The sequence below is a fragment of the Pseudonaja textilis genome, chromosome 3 (assembly GCF_049901715.1).
Source record: "Pseudonaja textilis isolate UNSWEBS1 chromosome 3, rPseTex1.2, whole genome shotgun sequence".
Lineage (NCBI taxonomy): Eukaryota > Metazoa > Chordata > Lepidosauria > Squamata > Elapidae > Pseudonaja > Pseudonaja textilis.
This window is the reverse complement of record NC_141992.1, coordinates 188,655,682-188,678,208: the sequence shown is the minus strand read 5'-3', so window position 1 is coordinate 188,678,208 and position 22,527 is coordinate 188,655,682. Positions and strand designations below refer to the sequence as shown.

Below are 22,527 nucleotides of genomic sequence, written 5' to 3'. Positions count from 1 at the left end.
GAATGGAGATTTTGCAGTAACCTTTCCTTGCCACGCCCACCAAGCCACACCCATCAAGCCACACCCACAGAACCGGTAGTAAAAGAATGTGAATCCCACCACTGCAACACTCACAAGAAAATGCTATATTTTATTGCAATAACACTTAGGCATATATAGCTCTTCATCATGTTTCACAGCCCTCTAAGCCGTTTTATAGTCAGCATATCGTCCCAACAATCTGGGTCCTCATTTTACTGACCTCTAAAGGATGGAAGGGTGAGAATCGAACTCTTAAGCTGTGGGCAGAGTTAGCCTGCAATACTACATTCTAACCATTTTGCCATCACAGCTCTTTATAAATCCCAGCATGGTCCAAGGTATCAGAGATGGGAAGCAAATGGAGAAATGAAAATGGATAAATAGCCCTTGACTTACAGTATTTCATTTACAGTTACAACGGCAGTGAAAAAAGTGACTTATGACCGTTTTTCTCTCTTACGACCTTTGCAGCATCCCCATGATCATGTGATCAAAATGCTTGCCAACTGGCTCGTACTTGTGACCGGTGCTGTGTCCCGGGGTTACGTGATCCCCTTTTGCGACCTTCTGACAAGCAAAGTCAATGGGGAAGCCAGATTCACTTAACAACCAGGTTTGCAGTGATTCACTTTACAACTGTGGCAAGGAAGGTCGCAAAATGGGGCAAAACTCACCTAACAAATGTCTCACTTAACAACAGAAATGTGGGGCTCAGTTGTGGTCATAAGTTGAGGACTACCTGAGGCTTTCCTTCTTATCAAGGAAGTCATGCTTAAGCCAGCCTGTAGCATCATCATAAGCTCCCAGGAAATGGTGCAAAAATTCCCCTTGGTTACAGATGTCTTCAAAAGATCTGAAAAAAAATTGCAAACTATCTGAAAACTTCAGCTGGAATGGAACACCAACACTGGTTTTACCACAGGTGTGAGCTGCCGAGAAGGGGATATTTCTAAAACGTCCCTGTTTCAAACCAATTTGTTTCCGAATCGGAGTTAGAGGACTGGTTGCGACCTTGATTGAGACAGAAACATGCTTCCCAGCGATGCTTCTCCCTTTCACAAAGCTCAGATCCAACTTTCTTCCTTCTGGAAGCTGAAATAAGTCCTTTCTTTTTCTTTTTTTTTTAAATTGACAAATGTTTTATTTTATATTCCTTGTACATATCACTGTGTGAATGGCGTGATAACTGGGTATCATACATTTTAATACAAATGGACATAGCGTTATTACTCCCAATTATTACATTTTATATTGTTTACAAATATCTTAAACTTCCGCCCTTTCTATTCCATTCTATTCTATTCTATTCTATTCTATTCTATTCTATTCTATTCTATTCTATTCTGTTTCTATTCTATTAGTCTTTCATAAATCTTGGTATCTTAATATATTACACAGTTATTCCCCTGTTATTTCTGTCTCTATTTTAAATCCACCCCACATATCTTTATAATATTCAAAGATGTGTCTTTTTAATCATATCTCCCTTATTTATGTCTTCCCCTCTATGAAATGAGACCTTTCTAGAAGTGACATCAGTGGCTTCCGAGTAAATTCTGAATGGAGCGTTTCCAGTCTTGTGAGGTAGTCTATAAACAAGAAGCATGCCCCAATGAACTAAATCTACTTTATTGTAAAGTTACATTTACAAAATCTTGCAAGTCTGAAGGTACATTTCTCTCCCATTACTTTAGGAGCCTAAAAAACTGGGGATGGTCCCTTCCCAGATGTTTGGCGTGCTTCCACTACTGTTGTGGACTAAGCTATCTTTAATCATACTGTTCTCCTGGCTATGTCACTCCCTGCTGTCTCTCAAGATTGCTCCCAGACACCAATAGAGGTAAACCCTTCTCAGGTGGAAGAAGTATGCAATTTTCCTCCTGAACTCATATTTCTTCCTTGCTGAGATTCTAGAGAGAGTGCAGAGAAGAGTGACAAAGATAATTGGGGCAGAGGTGTGATTCAAATTTTTTAACAACCGGTTCTGTGGGCATGGCTTAGTTGGTGGTCATGGCTTGGTGGGTCAAGGCTTGGTGGTCATGTTGTTGGCAGGGCATGGCCAACTCAATATCACTCACATCGAGGCACGTATCTCCTCGCCTGGCCTCTTGTGTTTGTGGGGATGCTGCAACAGTCATAAGGGAAAAACAGTCATAAGTCACTTTTTTCAGTGCCATTGCAACTTTGAATGGTCACTCCACACAAGCAAAGTACCGGCAAAGGAGGGGAAAAAACTCCAGAGAAGTTCCTGAGACAGGAAGTCTAGTCCTGCCAAGAATGTAATAAGGGTTAACGGAGAGGCAGTTTCTGTAAGCAACACCAGAATGTTTCCTTCCTGCCTTCCTTACAGGATTAGACTAGTAATTTCTTCTAACAACGGGTTCTTCGAACTGCTTAGAATGTTAACAACCGGTTCTAGCTAATAGGTGCGAACTGCTAGAATCCCACCCGATTAGGGGACTGGAGGCTAAAACATACAAAGAACAGTTGCAGGAATTGGATATACATTTAGTTTATTGAAAAGAAGGACCTGGGTGACCTGATAGCAGTGTTCCAATATTTGAGGGGCTCATGCAAAGAAGGGGGGGTGTCAATCTGTTCTCCAAACCACCTGAAAGCAAGACAAGAAGTAATGGATGGAAATAATCAAGGAGAGAAGCAACCTAGAATTAAGGAGAAATTTAGGGACAGAATTAGTGGAATAGCTTGCCTCCAGAGGCTGTGGATGTTCCAACACTTGATGTTTTAAAGAAAAGATTGAACAACCATTTTTCTGAAATAGTATAGGGTTTCCTGGTTGAGCATGGGGTTGGACTAGGGGATCTCCAAGGTCCCTTCCAACTCTTTTATTCTGCTTGAAGATGACAGATATGGCCAGGAAAGCCTTTGCATGACTTGTCTCATCTACCGATTCCTTGAGGTCCTTCCTTAACCATCTTACAGCTGGGTTACTGCAAAATGGGATGCTCTGGATAATTACTTGGAAGCTAACACTGGTCCAAATTGCAGTGGTGACAGTAGCCATGGATGCACCTCAGCATGCACATGGAACATCAGTAATTCAATGGCCCTGGCTACCAGTAGCTTTCTGGGTGGAATGTGAAGTAACGGTAGCCATTTAGGAACTACTGTATATCATGGATCCAGATCCATGATTTCTCTGCAGGCCCAAGGAATCCGGATCCCAACTTTCAGAAATAAGACCTGGGTCTTACCACAGGAAAAGGGCTCAAAGGGTATATGGCTTCCCTGACAGTGGTGTGATGATCATGTAACCTTTTAACAATTTTATCTATTTGTATTTATTACTTTTATAAATAACTCAAAGCAGCAAACATACTTAATGCTCCTTCCTCCCCTTATTTTTCTAACAATAATCTTGCAAGGTGGGTTGAGCTGAGAGAAGGTGACTGGCCCAGACTTACCCGACCAGCTTTCATGACCAAGGTGGGACTAGAACTCACAGTCTCCTAGTGAATGGCCCAAAGTCACCCAACCAACTTGCACGCCTAAAGTGAGACTAGAACTCAAAGCTCCAATTCATATCTGATTTTCTTTTCTGCATTGTTCCACGGTTCCTCCCATTTTTTCCTAAACTGTGGGATCCAGATTTGGACACAGTCCTAAAATAGTATGCCGATTATGCTATAATTAATCTAACTATTACGTGCCATAATTTAGAAATTACACTTCTGTTGATAGAACCTCGGTTGCCGTTGGGGCCGTGTTATCATCGCACTGCTGACTCACATCTATCGACAGTTTTAAAAACTGCATTCAGAATCTGATGACATAAATCAAGAAAGTTCAAGCATGTTTCCCAGAAAAACGATAGAACGTTGTCTGAAAGCCCACCAAGAGGCTCCAAATGTTGAAGGTTCGCTTTATGTGCCTTGATATTCTTGCCTGCAAGTTGTGTTTAGATGTCTCGGTAGCAAACTTCCACCAAGAAATTTATGGAAATTTTGCTTTGCACTTCATCCCCGAGGTACGAGTTTAGATGCTGGCATGTAAATATAGCTCTCAGACATTTGCAGCCATTTATTAATTTCCGCCTTTGGTTAATGAGAGATGCTATCTTGCTGGCAGAAGTCTTGATTCATCAACGGTACTGAGTGAAACAGTCTGCACACATTTTCTTCGAAGGTCACTGAAGGAGCGCCTCGGGAACCTCCCAAATCTTCACTTAACCCAAGGTGGGCACGAAATATAAGGTGATAATATACACGGGGTGCAAATGTGGCAAAGAAAATCTCAAGTTCAATTTTTGTTAACTGTGAGCAAAGAACAAAGTCACCTTTCCTTGAACGAAGCAGCCCTTTAGTTTTGAGCTTTGACAAGTGAAATATTTTATTCCTCTTGGCAATCCCCAAGGGAGGGCGGGGAGGAGGAAACAAGGAAGGAAATGTGAAAAGAAGGAAGGAAGGAAGGAAGGAAGGAAGGAAGGAAGGAAGGAAGGAAGGAAGGAAGGAAGGAAGGAACGAAGGAAGGAACGAGGGAACGAGGAAAGGAAGGAAGGAGGGAGGGAGGGAACAAGGAAGGAAATAAGGAAGGAAGGAATAAAGGAAGGAAGGAACAAGGAAGGAAATAAGGAAACAAGGAAGTAGGAAATGAGGAAAGGAAGGAGGGAGGGAAGGAACAAGGAAGGAAATAAGGAAGGAAGGAAGGAAGGAAGGAAGGAAGGAAGAAGGAAGGAAGGAAGGAAGGAAGGAACGAGGAAGGAAGGGGGAGGGAGGGGAGGGAACAAGGAAGGAAACAAGGAAGGAAGGGAGGGAGGGAAGGAGGGAGGGTCTGTCTCTGTGTTTTCGTTTGGTCTCCCTTACTACAGGAACAAAGACTATGTATGAAGACTCAGCATGGAAATGTGAAATTTATTTGCTGCAGAGCATTTCTGATGTAAACTGAGTGCAAGTCCTGCCTTAGCCATGAAAGCCAGCTGAACGACCTTGGGCCAGTCACTATCTCTCTCAGCCCAACTCACCTCGCAGGGCTGTTGTTATGGGGAAAATAAGAGAGGAAGGTGTATATAAATATAAATAGGTAAAACGTTCCAATATATCCATCCAGGTTTCAGGACAACCCATGACAGGTAAATTCAGGTAACTTAGGGTGTGCGGCTGAAGAAGCAGTTCCATTTTCACGAGTATGGAGTAGAGTTAACCACATACCTCTCTGAGACCTGAGTCATGTTTTGAAGAATGAATGATTGTAAAAGGGTCATACGTGCTAGAAAAAAGTTACAAACCAGAATCAATGGAAAGGGAGGAAGTGGCCTTGCAATGACTGGGAACGAATTGTAAAAAAAAAGTCTTGGTTTCAGTAAATATCTCTTTCTCTCTCCTTCTTTCCTCCTTCTCTCTCATACACACACTGCACACACACAAACACACATTTCTCTTTTTCATCTGTGTGTGTGTGAAAAATTCTTTCCTTTGTGCTATCAAAAATAGTTTCTATGTTCCTATGAATAGGTAAGGGTGTTGTTGTTTTTTTCAGGACATCTGGCTGGCTCCTATGCAGGAATGCTGCAAATGCCTGTATTTTTTCAAAAATATAGAATAGAATACACAATAAGAGTCCAAGGTACTCTGGAGGTCATCTAGTCCAACCCAATGCTCAGGCAGGAAACCCTATACCATTTCAGACAAATGGCTGTCCATTCTTTTCTTGAAAACCTCCGGTGATGAAGCACTCACAACTTCTGGAGGCAAGTTGTTCCACTGATTAATAGTTCTAACTGTCAGGAAATTTCTCCTTAGTTGAGGGTTGCTTCTCTCCTTGATTAGTTTCCACCTGTTGCTTCTTGTCCTGCCCTCAGGGGCTTTGGAGAATAGCTTGACTCCCTCTTCTTCTTCAAGGGAGGTACTAATACCACTCTATAAAGCCTTAGTAAGACCAATCTGAGAGTACTGCATCCAGTTTTGGTCACCACACTACAAAAAAGATGTTGAGACTCTAGAAAAAGTACAGAGAAGAGCAACCAGGATGATTAGAGGACTGGAGACTAAAACATACAATTAACGGTTACAGGAACTGGGCTTGGCTAGTCTAGTGAAGAAAAGGACCAGGGGAGACACGATAGCGGCCTTCCAATATTTGAGGGGCTGCCACAGAAAGGAGGAAGGGGTCAAGCTGTTTTCTAAAGCACCTATAGGCCAGACAAAGAATAATGGATGGAAACTGAACAAGGAGAGATTCAACCTAGAAATAAGGAGAATTTTTCTAACAGTGAGAACAATCAAACCAATGGAACAAAAGTTGCCCTCGGAAGTTGTGGGAGCATCATCACTTGAGACTTTCAAGAAGACATTGGACTGCCATTTGTCAGGAATGGTGTAGGGTCTCCCGCTTGGGTGGGGGGGTTGGACTAGATGAGCTACAAGGCCCCTTCCAATTCTGATCATCTGTTAAATCTGTTCTTTGTGGCAGCCCGAGATACTGGAACACTGCTATCATGTCTCCCCTGGTCTTTCTTTTCGTCAAACTAGACATACCCAGTTCCAGCAACCAATCTTTATATGCTTTAGCCTCCAGCCCCCTAATCATCTTTGTTGCTCTTCTCTGCACTCTTTCCAGAGTTTCAATATCGTTTTTATATTGTGGTGACCAAAACTGGATGCGGTATTCTAAGTGTGGTGACACCAGCATGGTGTAAAGCAGTACTATCACTTCCTGTGCTACCAGCAACAGAGGATGCTATCCTTCTGTTGAAGCACTGGCTTTTGGGGCAGCTGCCACACCCTGCTGGCTCATATTTAAGTGACTGTCCGCTAGGAGTCCAAGATCCCTTTCACAGTTACTATTATTGATGCCACCTATTCTATACCCGTGCGTTTGGTTTTTCCTGCCTAAGAGCAGGAGCCAAGTTTTCTCACCACTGAACTACATCTGGTGGGATTGGGCCTAATACAAGTACTCCTCGACTTACAAACAGTTCATTCAAAGTTACGATGGCACCGAAAACAGTGACGTATGACCATTTCTCGTTGTTAGTCTGTAGTATCCCCACAATCATTTGATCAAAATTTAGATGCTTGGAAACCGCTTCATACTTAGGACTACTGCTGTGTCCCCAGGTCATGCAATCTTTTGACAAGCAAAAGTCCATGGGGAAGCCAGATTCACTCAACAACCGGGTTACAAACTTATCAACTGCAGACTCACTTAACAACCGTGGAAAGAGAGGTCATAACAATGGGGCAAAACTCACTGAAACAGTAGCAATTTTGGGCTCAATTGTGGTCAGAAGTCGAAAACTACCTGTGCTCAAGTCTGTCAAGATGAAGAGAATTGAGGCTGGGGAAGAAACAGCCTTCCCTGAAAAGCTGTCCTGGCCACAATAGCTCAGGATGATGGGCAGTGTCATTCAGGATTACCTGTAGAAATAGCTATAGCACTTAGATTCCGCTTCACAGTGCTTTATAGACCTCTGTAAGTGGTTTACAGGGTCAACATATGGCCCCACCCAAACCACCTGGCTCCTCATTTTACCCAGCTTGGAAGGAAGGAAGGCCGAGTCAACCTTGAGCCTGGTGATATTCGAACTGCCAACTTGCAGGCAGCCAGCAGTCAGCAGAAGTAGCCTGCAGTAAGTACTGCACTCTAACCATTGAGCCACCGTGGCTCATACTACTCATACTGTAGGGGAGGGGTCTCCAACCTTGGACCCTTGAAGCCTGGCGGACTTCGACTCCCAGAATTCCCCAGCCAGCTTGCAGCTGGGGAATTCTGGGAGTCGAAGTCCGCCAGGCTTCAAGGGCCCAAGGTTGGAGACCGCAGCTGTAGGGGGCACCTTGTTGGGGAAGGGTACCTACTTGACCGTACTTCTTCCGTAGAGCTTACTTCCCTTCTGAAAGCTACTCTTATCCTCAGTTCACTTAAGAGAACATATGCAAATGATTTAAAAAAACAAACCCAGCTGTCAATCAAGGAAACACAAACCAAGGTACAATGGAAATATCGATGCGGTAACAGTTTAACGCGCAGAGTAAAAACCAGCTACAAATTATGTTTATCTTATTTCTAAGAAAATGAAGTGCGTTTGTGAGTGTGTGTATGTGTATGTGTTGAGAGAGAGAGGAAGGGAGGGAAGGGCAGAGAGGAAGTACGTATCAAAAAAAACCCCCCACAGATGCCTATGAAATAATAAGAAAGTAGGAGTCTACAATTCATAAATAAAGTATGGTTAGATTTACGGTGCCTATCGTTTTTATTTTATTTTGCAGGGGGTAGGAAATCCAGAATAGGAGATTTATACTTTTGAGCTATATGCCTCAAAAGCGCCACGCTATGTGACTTTACAAACGAACAGAAATCCTTCAAATCGGGAGCATCATCTGTTCTTCTCTTGCTAGCCCTGTCCCACGGGGAATATAGAACACAAACAGAGTTGGAAGGGACCTTGGAGGTCTTCTAGACCAACCCCTGCTCAAGCAGGAGACCCTATGCTATTTTAGATAAATGGCTGTCCAGTTTTCTCTTGAAAACCTCTCGTGATGGAGCACATCTGAAGGCAAGCTATTCCAATGATCGATTGCTCTCAACGTCAGGACATTTCTTATTAGTTCTAGGTTGCTTCTCTCCTTGGTTAGTTTCCATCCATTGTTTCTTGTCTTGAGCCTTTTGGTGCTTTGGAGAATAGGTTGATCCCCTCTTCTCTGTAGGACCTCCTCAAATATTGGAAGACTGCTATTGTGTCTTCCTTAGTCCTTCTTTTCCTTAGACTAGACACACCAAATTCCTGTAACCATTCTTCGTTATGTTTTAGCCTCCAACCCCCCCTTTAATCATTCCTGTTGCTCTTCTCTGCACTCTTTCCAGATTCTCAACGTCTTTTTTATATAGTGGGGACCAAAATTGCACGCAGTATTCCAAATGTGGTCTCATTAAAGCTTTGTACTAGAGCTTCATATGATCTTGATTCTATCCCTCATGAATGATTCTATCCCTCTAAGACTGCATTGGCTTTTTGGGAGGCGGCTGCGTATAATTAATCTGGCACTGCCTGAATCCAACTGCACTCGTAAACAAAATCAGAATAGAACTGGAAGGGACTTTGGAGGTCTTCTAGTCCAGCCCTCTGCTCAAGCAGGAGATCCTATACCAAGGGTCTTCAAACTTGGCAAGTTTGAGACGTGTGGACTTCAACTCCCAGAATTCCTGAGCTAACATGACTGGAGGAGGAATTTTGGAAGTCCACAAGTCTTAAAGCTGTCAAGTTTGAGGACCCCTGTCCATTTCAGACAAGTGACCGTCCAGTCTCTTCTTAAAAACCTCCAGTGATGAAGCATCCACAACGTCTGAAGGCAAGTTGCTTCACTGGTTAGTTATTAAGTTTCTCCTCAATTCCAGGTTGCTGGTTCTGGGTTAATGGGGCATTATTCTAGGTTCCAGGTTAATGAGACACGTCTTGTCCTGCAAGCCTGAAATCCATCCTCTCATCTTTCTAAATCCATCTCAACCAAACATAATGGAAACCGAGCCTCACAAATTTGCTAAGGATAATAAGCCCGAGGGAGGCATATTTGAGTTAAAAACAAATAGAGAATATATAAAGTAGTGATCAGATAAGGAACTGAAAATGGAAGATGAACATGTAACTGAAATTATATCTGTATGGAGATGTGAAAAACCTGGAACCATGCTGTTCACTAAAAAAAAGATGTTCTATTTTTCTTTTTGTTTTGTGAAAACCCAAATAAAATTATTAAAAAAAACAAAACCAATTGCTAAGGAGCATCCTGCTTCCTTTCCTCCCCACTGATAGGGAGAGGGGATTGGGGTTCCAAACGACTCAGGAACGCCAGCTAGAGGAAGGTTTTTTTTAACAACCCAAAGAACGTTCTGGATGGGTCCTTCCACGACCACAACGTTCTTGCAAAACTACAGATTCTAATTTTTTTTTTTCACACCCGTGGTGGAAGCTGCATGCTTGGGCTTTCCTGCGAGTTTCTGGTGGTACCGAAAGGTTAGCTGCTGTCATTTTCCCCAACCGGTTGAATTTTTGCATACGCCCACGGGAAAAAGGGTTGGTTAATTCCTTCGTATACACCTGAGAACCCATTTCCCCAACTCTTCTGCATCTACATAGTGTGAGGGGAAGATTTTTTTTAAAAAAAGAAAATCTGACTCATATACACACTATCATTTTTATTAAAACACATTCTGTCCTCTGAGAAATGGTTAGGAAATCCAAGGTACTAGAATAAACTGCTTGGTAGGGTGTTTTTTTTTTTCAGAAAAAAAATAACAGGGGGGGGAGAGATAACAAGAGTAGGGGGAGATTGAGGGAAAAGCAAGGAAAATGCCATGATTCTTCCTTCCATCAACCAGCACAAAAAGTCTCACTGAGATTCCTTTTCCTAATTATGGAACAACAAAAAACCTGGACATTTTATGCCTCAGGAACCACATCCAAACACTTTGGCTGTTGTTGTCCGGCCTACCTGAGGTCAATCAGAAATTCGAAATCAAACGTAAATAAGCATATGCCACGGACATAATGCAACAGCATTGCCTATGGAGATTCTCAGTCATCCAGGTCATGGTTGTCCCAAAGGATTTTTTATCAGGAGGCAACTGGACTTTCTGTTTTGTTTTGTTTTTTCTTTTGAAGACGTTTCGCTTCTCATCCAAGAAGCCTCTTCAGCTCTGACTGGATGGTGGGGAACGGAAGGATTTATATTCCTTGCAGACAGCTGGTCATTTGCATTATTTTAAGGGAGTCGTTGAGGCTACTTGGAGATTTATCCGTGTCCTCAGTGTTATCAGAGTAGTGCAACGGATATATGAACGGATTTCCAGAAAAACTGCAGACTACAGGAACCACTTGTCCTTCAGTTTGAGGTATAGACAACACAGAGACTCATCTCCAATAGTCTATGCCTGTCTTCAGCAGTGAAGGGACACAGGGCAGAAAAACATCCTGCAGCCAAGAAGGCTCCACGCCCATTTACCCTACTGAGGTGGCCCTGAGGACACAGGTAAAACAGCAATCAGGTCGTTGATTAAGAGCTGTGGTGGTGCAGTGGTTAGAGTGCAGTGTTGCAGGCTAATTCTGCCGACTGCCAGCAGTTCAATTTTCACCAGTTCAAGGTTGACTCAGCTTTCTGAGGTCAGTAAGATGAGGACCCAGGCAAGATGTTCACTATGTAAACCTTTTGGAGAGGGATGATAAAGCACTATGAAGCGGTATGTAAATCTGAATGCTACTGCTATCACTCCCAAGGCTCTCCATGAATTCACCTCCCCTCAGAAACTTGGCACAAGCCCCCTTTTCCCATCTACCCTCCCCTCGGCTCTTTCTGATTCAGCAAAGGCCGGGTTGAGACATGTCATCCTACACGGGGTAATTTTAGCCCCCTCGCACAAGTATCCGTATCAGGCTCAGATGGGGAGGTACCTGTAAGGAAAGGAGAGCAAAGGAATAAACTATGCGGGAGGCTTGCCTGCGCTGAAAATAATTAGGGACCTCTCCGGGGGATCCAGTTTGATCTAGGAGAAGCGTGCCAAATTGCACGCTGTTTCTTCTTCTGAGCTCACAGACTTGTGTCTGCAACTTTCACACTTAAGCCAGTGGACTGCTCGAATAGTTGAAGGGAGGGTCTTTGAATGGGCTCCCTGCGCCCGTTTAAAAAATATATATATATATTGCAATGTAAGATCTTCCAGGTAGGTTCAACGATCACTTACAGTTCATCCTGAATATTCGGGATAGTTGAAGTTAGGGTCTTTGAACAGTCTGCCGGTGGCCAGGATTGGAATTCGGGGCTTCCAACCACCCGCTATTTCGTTCCCAGGATTTAGTCCAAATATAGGACATTAGGACGGAAGGTGTCATGCCCCTGGTGGAGACTGACTCTGAGGAAGAGGAGGAACAGCCGACAGGGAGTGGAAGTGTGGCTCCGGAGGTTGTGGAGGAGGCTGGGGAAGGGCAGAGGCCGGCTAAGCAGTCAGAGGAGAACCCAGGCCCATCCCCTCTCCATCCTAGGGCACGCAGGGAGGAGAGGATAAGGGAGAGATGTGGTCTCCTTGGGAGGAGAGGGCCTTGATCCTCTTCATGGGCTGCAGGTGTGACAACTGAATAAGAGTTTGGACCTGCGTACTGGCAAACGCTGGAAACAAAGCATGGAAATATCTCTGGTTTATGGTTCCTCTCTGAGTATGGTGTCTTTCCAGTGTGTGTTATCTGTGGACATCCTCCAGCCCTCATCTTGCCTGGTTTGCGTTGCTTTTTTCATTCTTCGTGTAACTGTTTCTGTGGGAGTTTTTTTTTTCCTCTTCTGTCAAAGATATTTGGAGCTTGAAAGCAAAGTGAAGGAATAAAAGGGGCTTCACCTGTTTTTCTGTGACTGTGTTTGCTTTGTATCCCACCCGGGGTCATCACCGTAGGGCTTCAAAACACAGGCGAGCATCTTCTCTTATTGGCAAAGCCAAGGAATATTAATATCCCTGCGAGATGGTGCATGCTGGATGCAAGCAGCCCTCAACCAACAACCAAAATTGTGCCCCAGATTTCTGTCGCTAAGTGAGACAGTTGCTCTAAGTGAGTTTTGCTCCATCTTACAAGCTTTCTTGCCAGGTGTCAGGTGTGGCTCCATTCAAAATTCAAGAAAGAAAACCTTAGATTCCATTTTTATAGAGAAAAGGACTTTTACTGAAATTGAAGTGGTAGCAACCGAAGAAATACAAGATCTGAGACAAAAGGCGTGGAAATTACATATAGAAAGTTATTCCATGTCCCCACCCCTAACAATTCAAACTGGACATCCAATCTGAGGTGTGTATAATATCATGTGGGTACAACTTCAGGTGGTGTCTCACACATCTGGTATGCCAAGATGGTTGACCTTGGCCTAGAAAAGATAAGTGGATGCATTTGCTCAGAAAGCAGGAAAGCACCCCAACTTTTACAATTCACACAACTTCAATCTCCAGCACCCTTCCCCCCACGGGGCCCAATTTTTCCTCCCCCAACCCCCCCTTTTCTATGGCAGCTGGAAAGAGTCAAGCAGAAACAGAATCTTGGATGCTAACACTGGAGTTGTTAAGTGAATCACCGCAAGCTGTTAAGTTAGTCACACCGTCACTAAGTGAATCCGGTTTCCCCATCGTCTTTGCTCGTCAGAAAGTCGCAAAAGGGGATCACAGCACCCCGGGAGGCTGCAACTGTCATAAATATGAGTCAGTTGCCACGTGTGTCTGAATTTTGATCATGTGAAAACGTCCCCTTCCCCACATTGTCACTAAATGAAATGTTGTAAGTCAAGAACTATCTGTACCACATCCAAAAAAGACTAGGATACAGAATTCAAAGGCATTCAGTCCCTAAGGTCACATTATGAATGACAACAGCACAATTAGAAAATCATTTATGCACACCAGATGAATTGGTTATCCAAAAAAATAAAGACTTGTGTGGAGATGGATAAATTAACCCTGATGTTACAAGAGAAAGAGGACTCTGAGTATTATAGGATTTGGAGAAAATGGTACAATTGGATTGAGCTAAGATGGATAGATGATGAAAGAATTAATGATAAGCATCAAATAGGTTAAATGTTTACGTTCGCATAAATTGTATATATTTGTAAATAATGCACAAAATGGAAGTATGGCAGATGAATATCACAAACTGTCAATGTCAGGATACGTATAACCTTTCTTTGTTTTTGAAAGACATAAAAGATTAATAAAGTTTATTTAAAAAAATCATTTATGCAAACCAAACAGCATGTGTTGTACAGCTGTGGCCCAGGCAGAATGCCACCTAAAATTTCTCCCATACAGGTGCATTTTGCCCCATTTTACGAACTTTCTTTTGCCATCGTTTAAGTGAATCGCTGCAGTTGTTAAATTAGTAACACGGTTGTTAAGCGAATCGGTCTTCCTTAGAGATTCACTTTGTCAGAAGGTCGCAAAAGGGGATCACATCCCAGTGTCATAAAGACACGACAGCTGCCAAAGCACCCGAGTTTTGACCATGTGACCAGGGGGGTGCTACAACGGTCATAAAAGTGTGTAAATAGCAAAGGCACTAGCACTTAGACTTATATATCACCTCACAGTGCTTAACAGCCCTCTCTAACAGAGTCAGCCTATCATCCCCAACTATTTGGGGACCCATGCCGGAAGGATGGAAGGCTGAGTCAACCTTGAACCTGGTGAGATTTGAACTGCAGGCAGCCGGCAGTCAGCAGAACTAGCCTGCAGTACTGCACTCTAACCACTGCGCCACCATGACTCATAAAATGGTCATTATCACCTTTTTCAGTGCTGCTTTAACTTCAAATAGTCACTAAGCTAGGACCATTCACTAGCTGTATTTTCAACCTTGACCGTTCGAGAACAAGGCAGATATACCTCAACTCCGAAGAATTGGGGTGTAGGTGAAATTGTTTCCTCCGTCCCAAATGGAGGGCTACGATACCCTTTCCTTCCCCCTTCCCCCCTGTTGTCCACCTAACTTTGCTTATGTCTGAACACATGTTTCAGGCATTCCCAGAAAGCTATTAATGGAGCAAAGGCTTCACCACCAAACCATTTGCTAGGATCAGCTGTGACAAGTTGCTTGACGGACAACAAGCGGGCTGGTTAACCTTTGAGCAGAGTAACTCAGGTTTAAATGCGGGGGGGGGGAGGGGCAGTCTTTTCATTGCAACGTGTCTCTGCAGAGCTGGCAACCTGATCTTTAAAACGTTAACAGAACAACGTAATTGCAATGGCAACTGGGGCTAAGGACAACCTTGGCTGCTTCTCTCTGACATCCACGCTTTTCCCCGCCACGGTCTTTAAGTCCGTTTTATTTCAGCTTGACCCGTGCCACATTTGGCAAAGCCTTCCATAGCTGAAAGATCTCCAAGAACCTACTGAGGTTCTGGATGTAATCAGTAGGCATCTCTCGACTGGAAAGCCAGAATAACCAAGTTGGAATGGTTATTGGAGGTCTTCTGAGTCCAACCCCTAGCTGAAGCATGAGACCCCGTATCATTTCAGACAAGTGGTTATCCAGTCTCTTCTTAGAAACTTTTAAGCATTTACAACTCCTGGAGGCAAGCTGTTCAGCAGATGAATTGTTCTAACTGGCAGAAAATTTCTCCTTAGTTCTAAGTTGCTTCTCTCCTTGATTTGATTCCACCCAATGCTTCTTGTCCTGCCCACAGGTGCTTTGGAGAATAGCTTGACTCCCTCTTCTTTGTGGCAGCAACTGAGATATTGGAACCCTGCTATCATGTCAACCCTAGTCCTTCTTTTCATCAGACTAGACATACCCAGTTCCTGCAGCCATTCTTCGTATGTTTTAGCCTCCAATCCCCTAATCATCTTTCTTGCTCTTCTCTGCACTCTTTTTAGAGTCTCAACCTCTTTGTTTACATCGTAGCAACCAAAATTGGATGCAGTATTCCAAGTGTGCCCTTACCAAGGCATTATAAAGTGGTATTCACACTTCACGTGATCTTGATTCTATCCTACTATATGTTAATGCAGCCTACAACTGGGTTGGCTTCTTGGTAACTGCAGCACTATAGGGAAGGATAAGAACTGCAGCAGGATTCAGGTCTATAGAGATTCTCAATCATCCAAGATCATAGTTGTCCCATATGTGTTTTTTTTTTTTTTCTTCTTCAAAAGGCAACTGTATTTTCTTGGTATTTTTTTTCCCCTTTGAAAACATCTTGCATGTCATCCAAGAAAGTTCTTCAGTTCTAACTGAAGAAATTTTCTTGGAGGGAAGCGAAACGTTTTCAAAGGAAAAAAAAAAAACTAGTTCCCATTTGCAAAAGCGCTATTGATGCAGCTGGATTCCTACAGCTAGGGAACCACAGGCTATAGTAGGCTAAAATGGAGTTGACTAATTTGCGTTTCACCATATATGCAGGGGTGGGATTCAGCCGGTTCAGGCTGGTTCGGGTGAACCAGATGTTAAATTTGTATCTAGTTTGCCGAACCGGTATTTGAACCGATTGGCTGGCCGCCCACCCTACCCCGCCCCTCCCAGGAGTCTCCACGCAGCCTGTTCTGGATGCAGGAAAATGCAGGATGTGCACCGAGGCTCTCAGATCTAGTTTGCATCTCTTTCTGGAAGTTTGGAAACGGGCTTGTTTCTGGCTTCTGGAGGGCCTCTGGAGCCCAGGGGGAGGCTGTTTTCGCCCTCCCAGAGGCCCAAGGGGAAGGTGAAAAGCGCCCCCCTGCCGGAAGTTCTGGTAGGCCACGCCCACCTTGGCCACACTCACTCAGCAACCGGGCAGAGAAGGGGGTTGTTGGGATTTTTGAATTCCACCTCTTCATATATGGAGAGAGCCCAGCCATCACCGTTGCATTTTGGGCAAACCCACTTGCCTTAGCCCAGGGCGTCATGTGCTGGCCATGCCCACGCCCGGTTCAGCAAAATGGGGGGAAAGTCCCGATAAGTCACGTGATGCCGCTGTGCCAATGTGAGTTTGACACCCCTGCCTTTAGCAATCGCATAGGTTTGGGCACAGCAGATTTTACAAAAGCAGCTTTCTTTCCTTATCACGGGTTTAGTGATCTGTGTGAATTCCTGTCACAGCAGAAAACTGGTCCAGTCACATTATCGTGCTAATCTCCCTTCCAAAGTTATTCTGAGAAGTCCTTGCTGCTTTTTAGCTCCTTAAGAGAAACAGATGTAGCAATGCATCTGAATCTCCCTGGGGTAAAGCTAATGAAGTGATAAACAAGGATGGGTGATCAACAAAGAAGAGCCCGAATTAGTTACTTTGTGTTCCTATTTTCTGCTCTCCTCCAAAACATTTGCATCACAATTCACAGGTGCTCCATGTTGCTTTTCCTTTTTATGTCAATCACTCTCTGGTTTATTTCCATTTTCCTTGGCTTCAGAATCTAATCCTTCCTCCGGCTTCTTGTTTTTCTCCAAAAGTGTTATATGGTTGCTGGTCGATTCCATCCATATGTAGGATCATTTTGAAAAGGCTGATACAACCATCCATTCAAAGCTCTTCTCATTTTTCAGTTTAAAACAAAAAGCCAAATGTATCCTAGGAATACTTTCCAAAAGATAGCCTCACGAGTTTGATCTTCTTAGAATGTTTGTTTGGGGGGAACAGAGAAGAGCGAAGCTGACAAACACAAATCACAGCTTCTAAATAAGATCAATTTATTTTAAGAAATCATCACCCTTGCTGATGAGAAATTAGCATTCTTCATCTTTAAAGGGTGTTGTTTTAGAGCAGGGATGTCCAAACCTGGCTCCTTTAAGACCTTGTGGACAACTCCCAGAATTCCCCAGGCAGTTATGAATTCTGAGAGTTGAAGTGCACAAGCCTTACTGGCTGGGGGATTCTGGGAGATGAAGTCCACAAATCTTACTAGTTTGGGAATTCTGGGAGATGAAGTCCACAAGTCTTCAAGTTGCCAAAATTGGACACCCATTTTAGAGAAAAGGTGAAAAATAAGACCCAATCAGAAAATCAACAGGGCCCAGTATAAACCAAGTCAGTAACAATCATCTACACCTTCACTGTAAGGAAATCCATGTTATATCTTTATTTTGATAACTGAGTTTATGTGTTCTGTTTCCAGCCAGTTCCTGACAAGCAAAGGGAGTGAGGGAAGCTGGATCTGACTTAAAAATCTGATTCAATGAACTACAATGATTTGCGTAACAACCGTGGCAAAAAAACCCCGTGCAATTCACTTAACAATCTTGCTTAGCAATGGAAATTCTGGTGACAATGAGAACTACCTGTACAAGTAGAGCCAGTTGTAAATTGAGAACCATCTGGACAAGTAGAGCCAGTTAGTTTATGGTTGTGAGCAGAGTTTGCCTGCAATATTGCATTCTAACCACTGCGCCACCTGGGCTCCTGGTGTTGCAAGATACATTTAAATGTAAAGGCCCTATTTCAATATATATCAACTCTAAACCAGGGTTTCTCAACCTTGACAACTTGAAGTTGTATGGACCTTCAATTCCCCGCATGCTGGTTGAGGAATTCTGGGAATTTTAAATCTAGAGATCTTTAACAGATTAAAAGAGTTGGAAAGGAACTTGTAGGTCATCTAGTCTGACCACCACCCCCAAGCAGGAGACCCTGCCTACACCAGACCCTGCCTATAGTGTCTGTTTTCGGAAAAACAGGAAGTGAGGAAATGGGCCTAGTTTTCGGCCTGCAAAGCCTGCAGAAGCCTTCCTCAAGCCTTTGGGAGTCTGAAAAAGGCCTCAAACCGGCCGAAAATAAGCTGTGAGGCACGCGCATGCCCAGTGAGGTAAATTTGCCTGCAGCTCGCGTGCTGGCACAAATGGCTCTGTATGCCACCTGTGGCATACATGCCCTAGGTTCACCATCAGGGGTATAGGGTCTCCTGCTTGAGAAACGGGGTTTGACTAGAAGACCTCCAAGGTCCCTTCCAACTCTATTCTGAATGATTGATTGAGGAAATGAGAAGAATTTTACAGGAATTGGGACTGGTAATTCTAGACAGCATTTTTCAGCAATAAAGTGGGTATATTATGTGTTCTATTTCATAAAGGATACACAAAGCAGAATCTCTACCAATAATAATTGGGTTCTGCAACCGAACAGGACAGACACAGACTTCAGAGGATAATTAGGACTGCAGAAAAAACAATTACTACCAACCTGACTTCCATTGAGAACCTGTATATTGCACAAGTCAAAAAGAGGGCTGTGAAAATATTTACAGACCCCTCACATTCCGGACATAAACTGCTTCAATCCTTCCCTCAAAACGACTCTATGGAGCACTGCACACCTGAACGACTAGACACAAGGACAGGTTTTTCCCCAAAGCCACCACTCTGCTAAACAAATAATTCCCTCAACACTGTATAACTATTACAAAGTCTGCGCTACTATTACTATTAATCTTCTCATCACTCCTTATCACCCATCCCCTCCCTTGTGACTGTAGGACTGTAACTTTGTCGCTTGTATCCTTACGATTTATATGGACTGTTCCCTAGTGTGATTTGATTGCTTATTGTACCCTGTGACTATCATTATCGTACCTTATGATTCTCGACTCTTGACGAATGTATCTTTTCTTTTATGTACACTGAGAGCATATGCACCAAATACAAATTCCTTGTGTGTCCAATCACACTTGGCCAATAAAGAATTCAATTCAATTCAATTCAATTCTAATTCCTATTCTATTCTATTCTATTCTATTCATAAAGTTGCCACGGCTGAGAAATTCTGGTCTAGGCTCTATGCATCCAAATGAAGTGAAATCACAAAAGCCTACACAGTATAAAATTGTGGTTAGTTGGAAAAGGGGCTACCAGGCCACTTGGATTCTTGTTATTCCTGCCGAGATGCAGAGAAAAACAAAAGCAAGACAGACAACTGGGAAGGGTTTGTGTGCGGTGTGTAACCGTGTGTCGAGGAATTTGCACTTTATCCCGAGAATGATAGCTTTTTTCATCCAAGGACTGTTTACAAAAACACAGCCAAGTCCGTATGTGTGTAGAAGGCGAAGCAGGTAGATCTTTGATCCTTGGCATCCATGCCCGAGTATGGGCAGTATTGTCATCATTGTTCTTTCTATCACTTCAAATGCACCCAATGCACCCAGATTAAAGATTAAATGATGTTTAAACGAGGCTTTCATTTGAAGGAGAGAAAAAAGCTTGCCAGCTAAAACATGACGATTTTGGTGGGCGAAGTCACGTACCTATGAAAAAGGGAGAGTACGTTTACGGTAAGAAAAGAAAGAAACTTCCTTTCTCTCTTGCTTCCATACAGGTGGCCCCCGACTTACAACAGTTCATTTAGTGACCGTTCAAAGTTAGGACGTCATTGAAAAATAAAGTAACTTTTTCACACTTATGACCATTGCAGCATCCCATGGGTCACGTGATTTACATTCAGGTGCTTGTCCACTGATTCACACTTAGGACGGTTGCAGTGTCCCGGGGGGGTCCTGTGATCCCCTTTTGCAACCTTCTGACAAGCATGCAAAGTTAATGGGGAAGCCAGATTCACTTAACAACCACACTACTAACTTAAACAATTGCAGTGATCCACTTAACAATGCTGGCAAGAAAAGTCGTAAAATGCGACAAACTCCCTTAACAGGTTTTCTCACTTAAGCAGCATAAATTTTGGGCTCAGTTCTGGTTGTTAAGTTGAGGACTTCCTGTACTTCCAGTGTAGAGACTGCAGCTTGGAGAAACTTCTGCCTTTTGATAAAACTGGTTAATTGGAAAAGATGCTACTAGACATTTTTTTTTTGGTTTGTTTATATGCTACTTCTCCAATGACGCACTGGTTTTTGCAATGCATGAACATTTCTGTCCATTACACTCTGTTTCAAATTAGCTACTTGATTCACATTTAACAAATGTACTTCAAAATACTTCATTGCATTAGCCTTATGACCATTTATCATTCAGGGCTAATAGAAACCTTTGAGTTAAAAAAAAAAAATTAGTCCAACTTAGAAAAAGAGAAATTGTTCAGTAGAATATATGAAACTAGGTTACAGATTAATGCATTGGGTAATTTAAGGTAAAAACAACAACAACAGATAGCCCTTGACTTATGACCGACCACTCAGTGACCAGTTGAAGTTACAACAGATCAGTGGTGGGATTCAAAACACTACCGGGCTATGGGGGGGGTTGGGGTGTGGCAGGGGGGGGAGGGCGGGGGGGGGGGGGGGGGGGGCCCCCTCCCCCCTTCCGGAGAAGGTTACAAAAATTATTCCCACCCACTACCAGGTTCTGTTGGCGTGGCTTGGTGGAAGAAGCCGCGTGAGCTTGGAAGAGCGAATGGCAGGGGGTGGGGATACTGAAAATCCCATTACTGTCGCACGCCTGGTTGGAGTGGCAGAGGAAGGTTACTGCAAAATCTTATTCTCTCCCCAACTCACTAACCTGCTTTTCAGCTCTGTTCTCCTGTTCAGGGCAACAAAAGAAGACCCAGCCGATCAGCTAGGACTCAGGAGGCAACAGTTTTGCGCCACGTGAAATATATACCAAATACAACGTACATATTTGTGTGTGTGTGTTTGTGTTTTTGTAAGGATGTGGGAGGCGGGAAGGATCAGAGGTCTGTTAAGGTAAAGCGAAGAAACCTGGACTTTGAATTTACTGGGTTGCTTCCAAGCAGAATGAAGCACCTCACCAAGGGGCAAAAATAACGATTGGAAAGTTGATCTGAGGATAGGAAACCGCAGCAGAACAAGGCCAAAGGTGCTTTTTTTCAGGAGACCACTGGACTTTCTTGTTTTGTTTTGTTTTGTTTTTTCTTTGAAGATGTTTAGCTTCTCACCCAAGAAGCTTCTTCAGCTCTGACAGGATAGTGGGAGTAGGAATAGATTTCCAGAGGGGAAAAAATTACACACTACAGGAACCATTAGCACTACTTAGGTCAGGGGTTTCCAACCTTGGGAATTTTAAGACTTGTGGACTTCAACTCCCAGAGTTGAAATCCACAAGTCTTAAAGTTGCCAAGGCTGGAGACCCCTGACTTAGGTGACCCTGAGGACACAGATAAACCTCAAAGTGCTTCAAGGACCTTTCGAAAGGAGGCACATGACCCGCTGTCTGAAGGAATATATATCCTTCCATTCCCCCACTATCCTGTCAGAGCTGAAGAAGCTTCTTAGATGGGAAGCGAAACGCCTTCAAAAGAAAAAAAGGAAGCCCAGTTGCCTCCTGAAAAAAAAAACATCTTTGGGACAACCATGACCTGAGAATCTCTACAGACTCTCAGCAAGAACAGGTAGAAATGACAAAATCTGAAGAACAGTCTTTTAGAAGTGAGGCCTCCAAGGAAAATGTGCTCCCTATGTGCTAATTTAATAAAGGCATCGGGATGATGCCTGGTCGATCTAGCCTCTGCCCTGAACAGAGAAAATTTCAAATATTAAATATTAAATCTTCTAATCTAGCTGGTCAACAGAACAGTATTTTGTCACCATATACTTCTCAAGCCCAGCCTAGGATGAGCTTTGGATCTGGGCATCTCTCTTACGAGTTCCCCCCCGAATGGTCACAGCATGGCTAGAAATATCATTAATAAAGGAGAATATTTGAAGTTCACGGTTGAAACTGATGAGGTTACTTAGTTTGAGTAATGAAACATCTGCAAGAAAAACAACCAAGCTCAGAAAGCACCAAGGACCCCTCAGAAATATCATTAGTCGGCTCAAAAGGTGATGCTGAGGTACCGATTGTTACCTCAGTAAAAGTGTTCTTTGTTGTAGCACACAATAAGTTTCCTCCAGGAATGGTACGTAGTCCTTGAATTACGACTGGTCATTTAATGACCATTAGGGCCCCCTACGTAAGGCACCTCTGGGTGTCGTAAAATGTCATGCCACCCTCCGCTTGTCACAATCACTATGTTTTAGGCATTTGGCAACCTGTTTGTATTACAAGTGACTGTCAAGAGCCTTGCTATCATTGAATGTCATTGGCAATCTACTCTGCTGGCTTCCCCAGAAAATCATTGGGGAAGCTGGCAGAGGATTTGAAGTGCATTTTTCCAGAGCGCA

At 43.4% G+C, this 22,527-nt stretch overlaps 1 long non-coding RNA gene across 7 annotated transcripts in view; it reads right to left on the bottom strand.

The window, feature by feature from the left end:
* LOC113438318 (uncharacterized) overlaps positions 1–22,527 on the bottom strand; it is a 171,179-nt gene that overhangs the window by 16,290 nt on the left and 132,362 nt on the right. For 2 of the 7 annotated variants that reach the window (XR_015743301.1, XR_015743305.1), the window contains one exon: positions 761–874. The exons of the other annotated variants lie outside the window; for them this stretch is intronic. This is a non-coding gene — a long non-coding RNA (uncharacterized LOC113438318). The remainder of the gene's footprint in view (positions 1–760; positions 875–22,527) is intronic. 7 annotated transcript variants of the gene reach the window in all.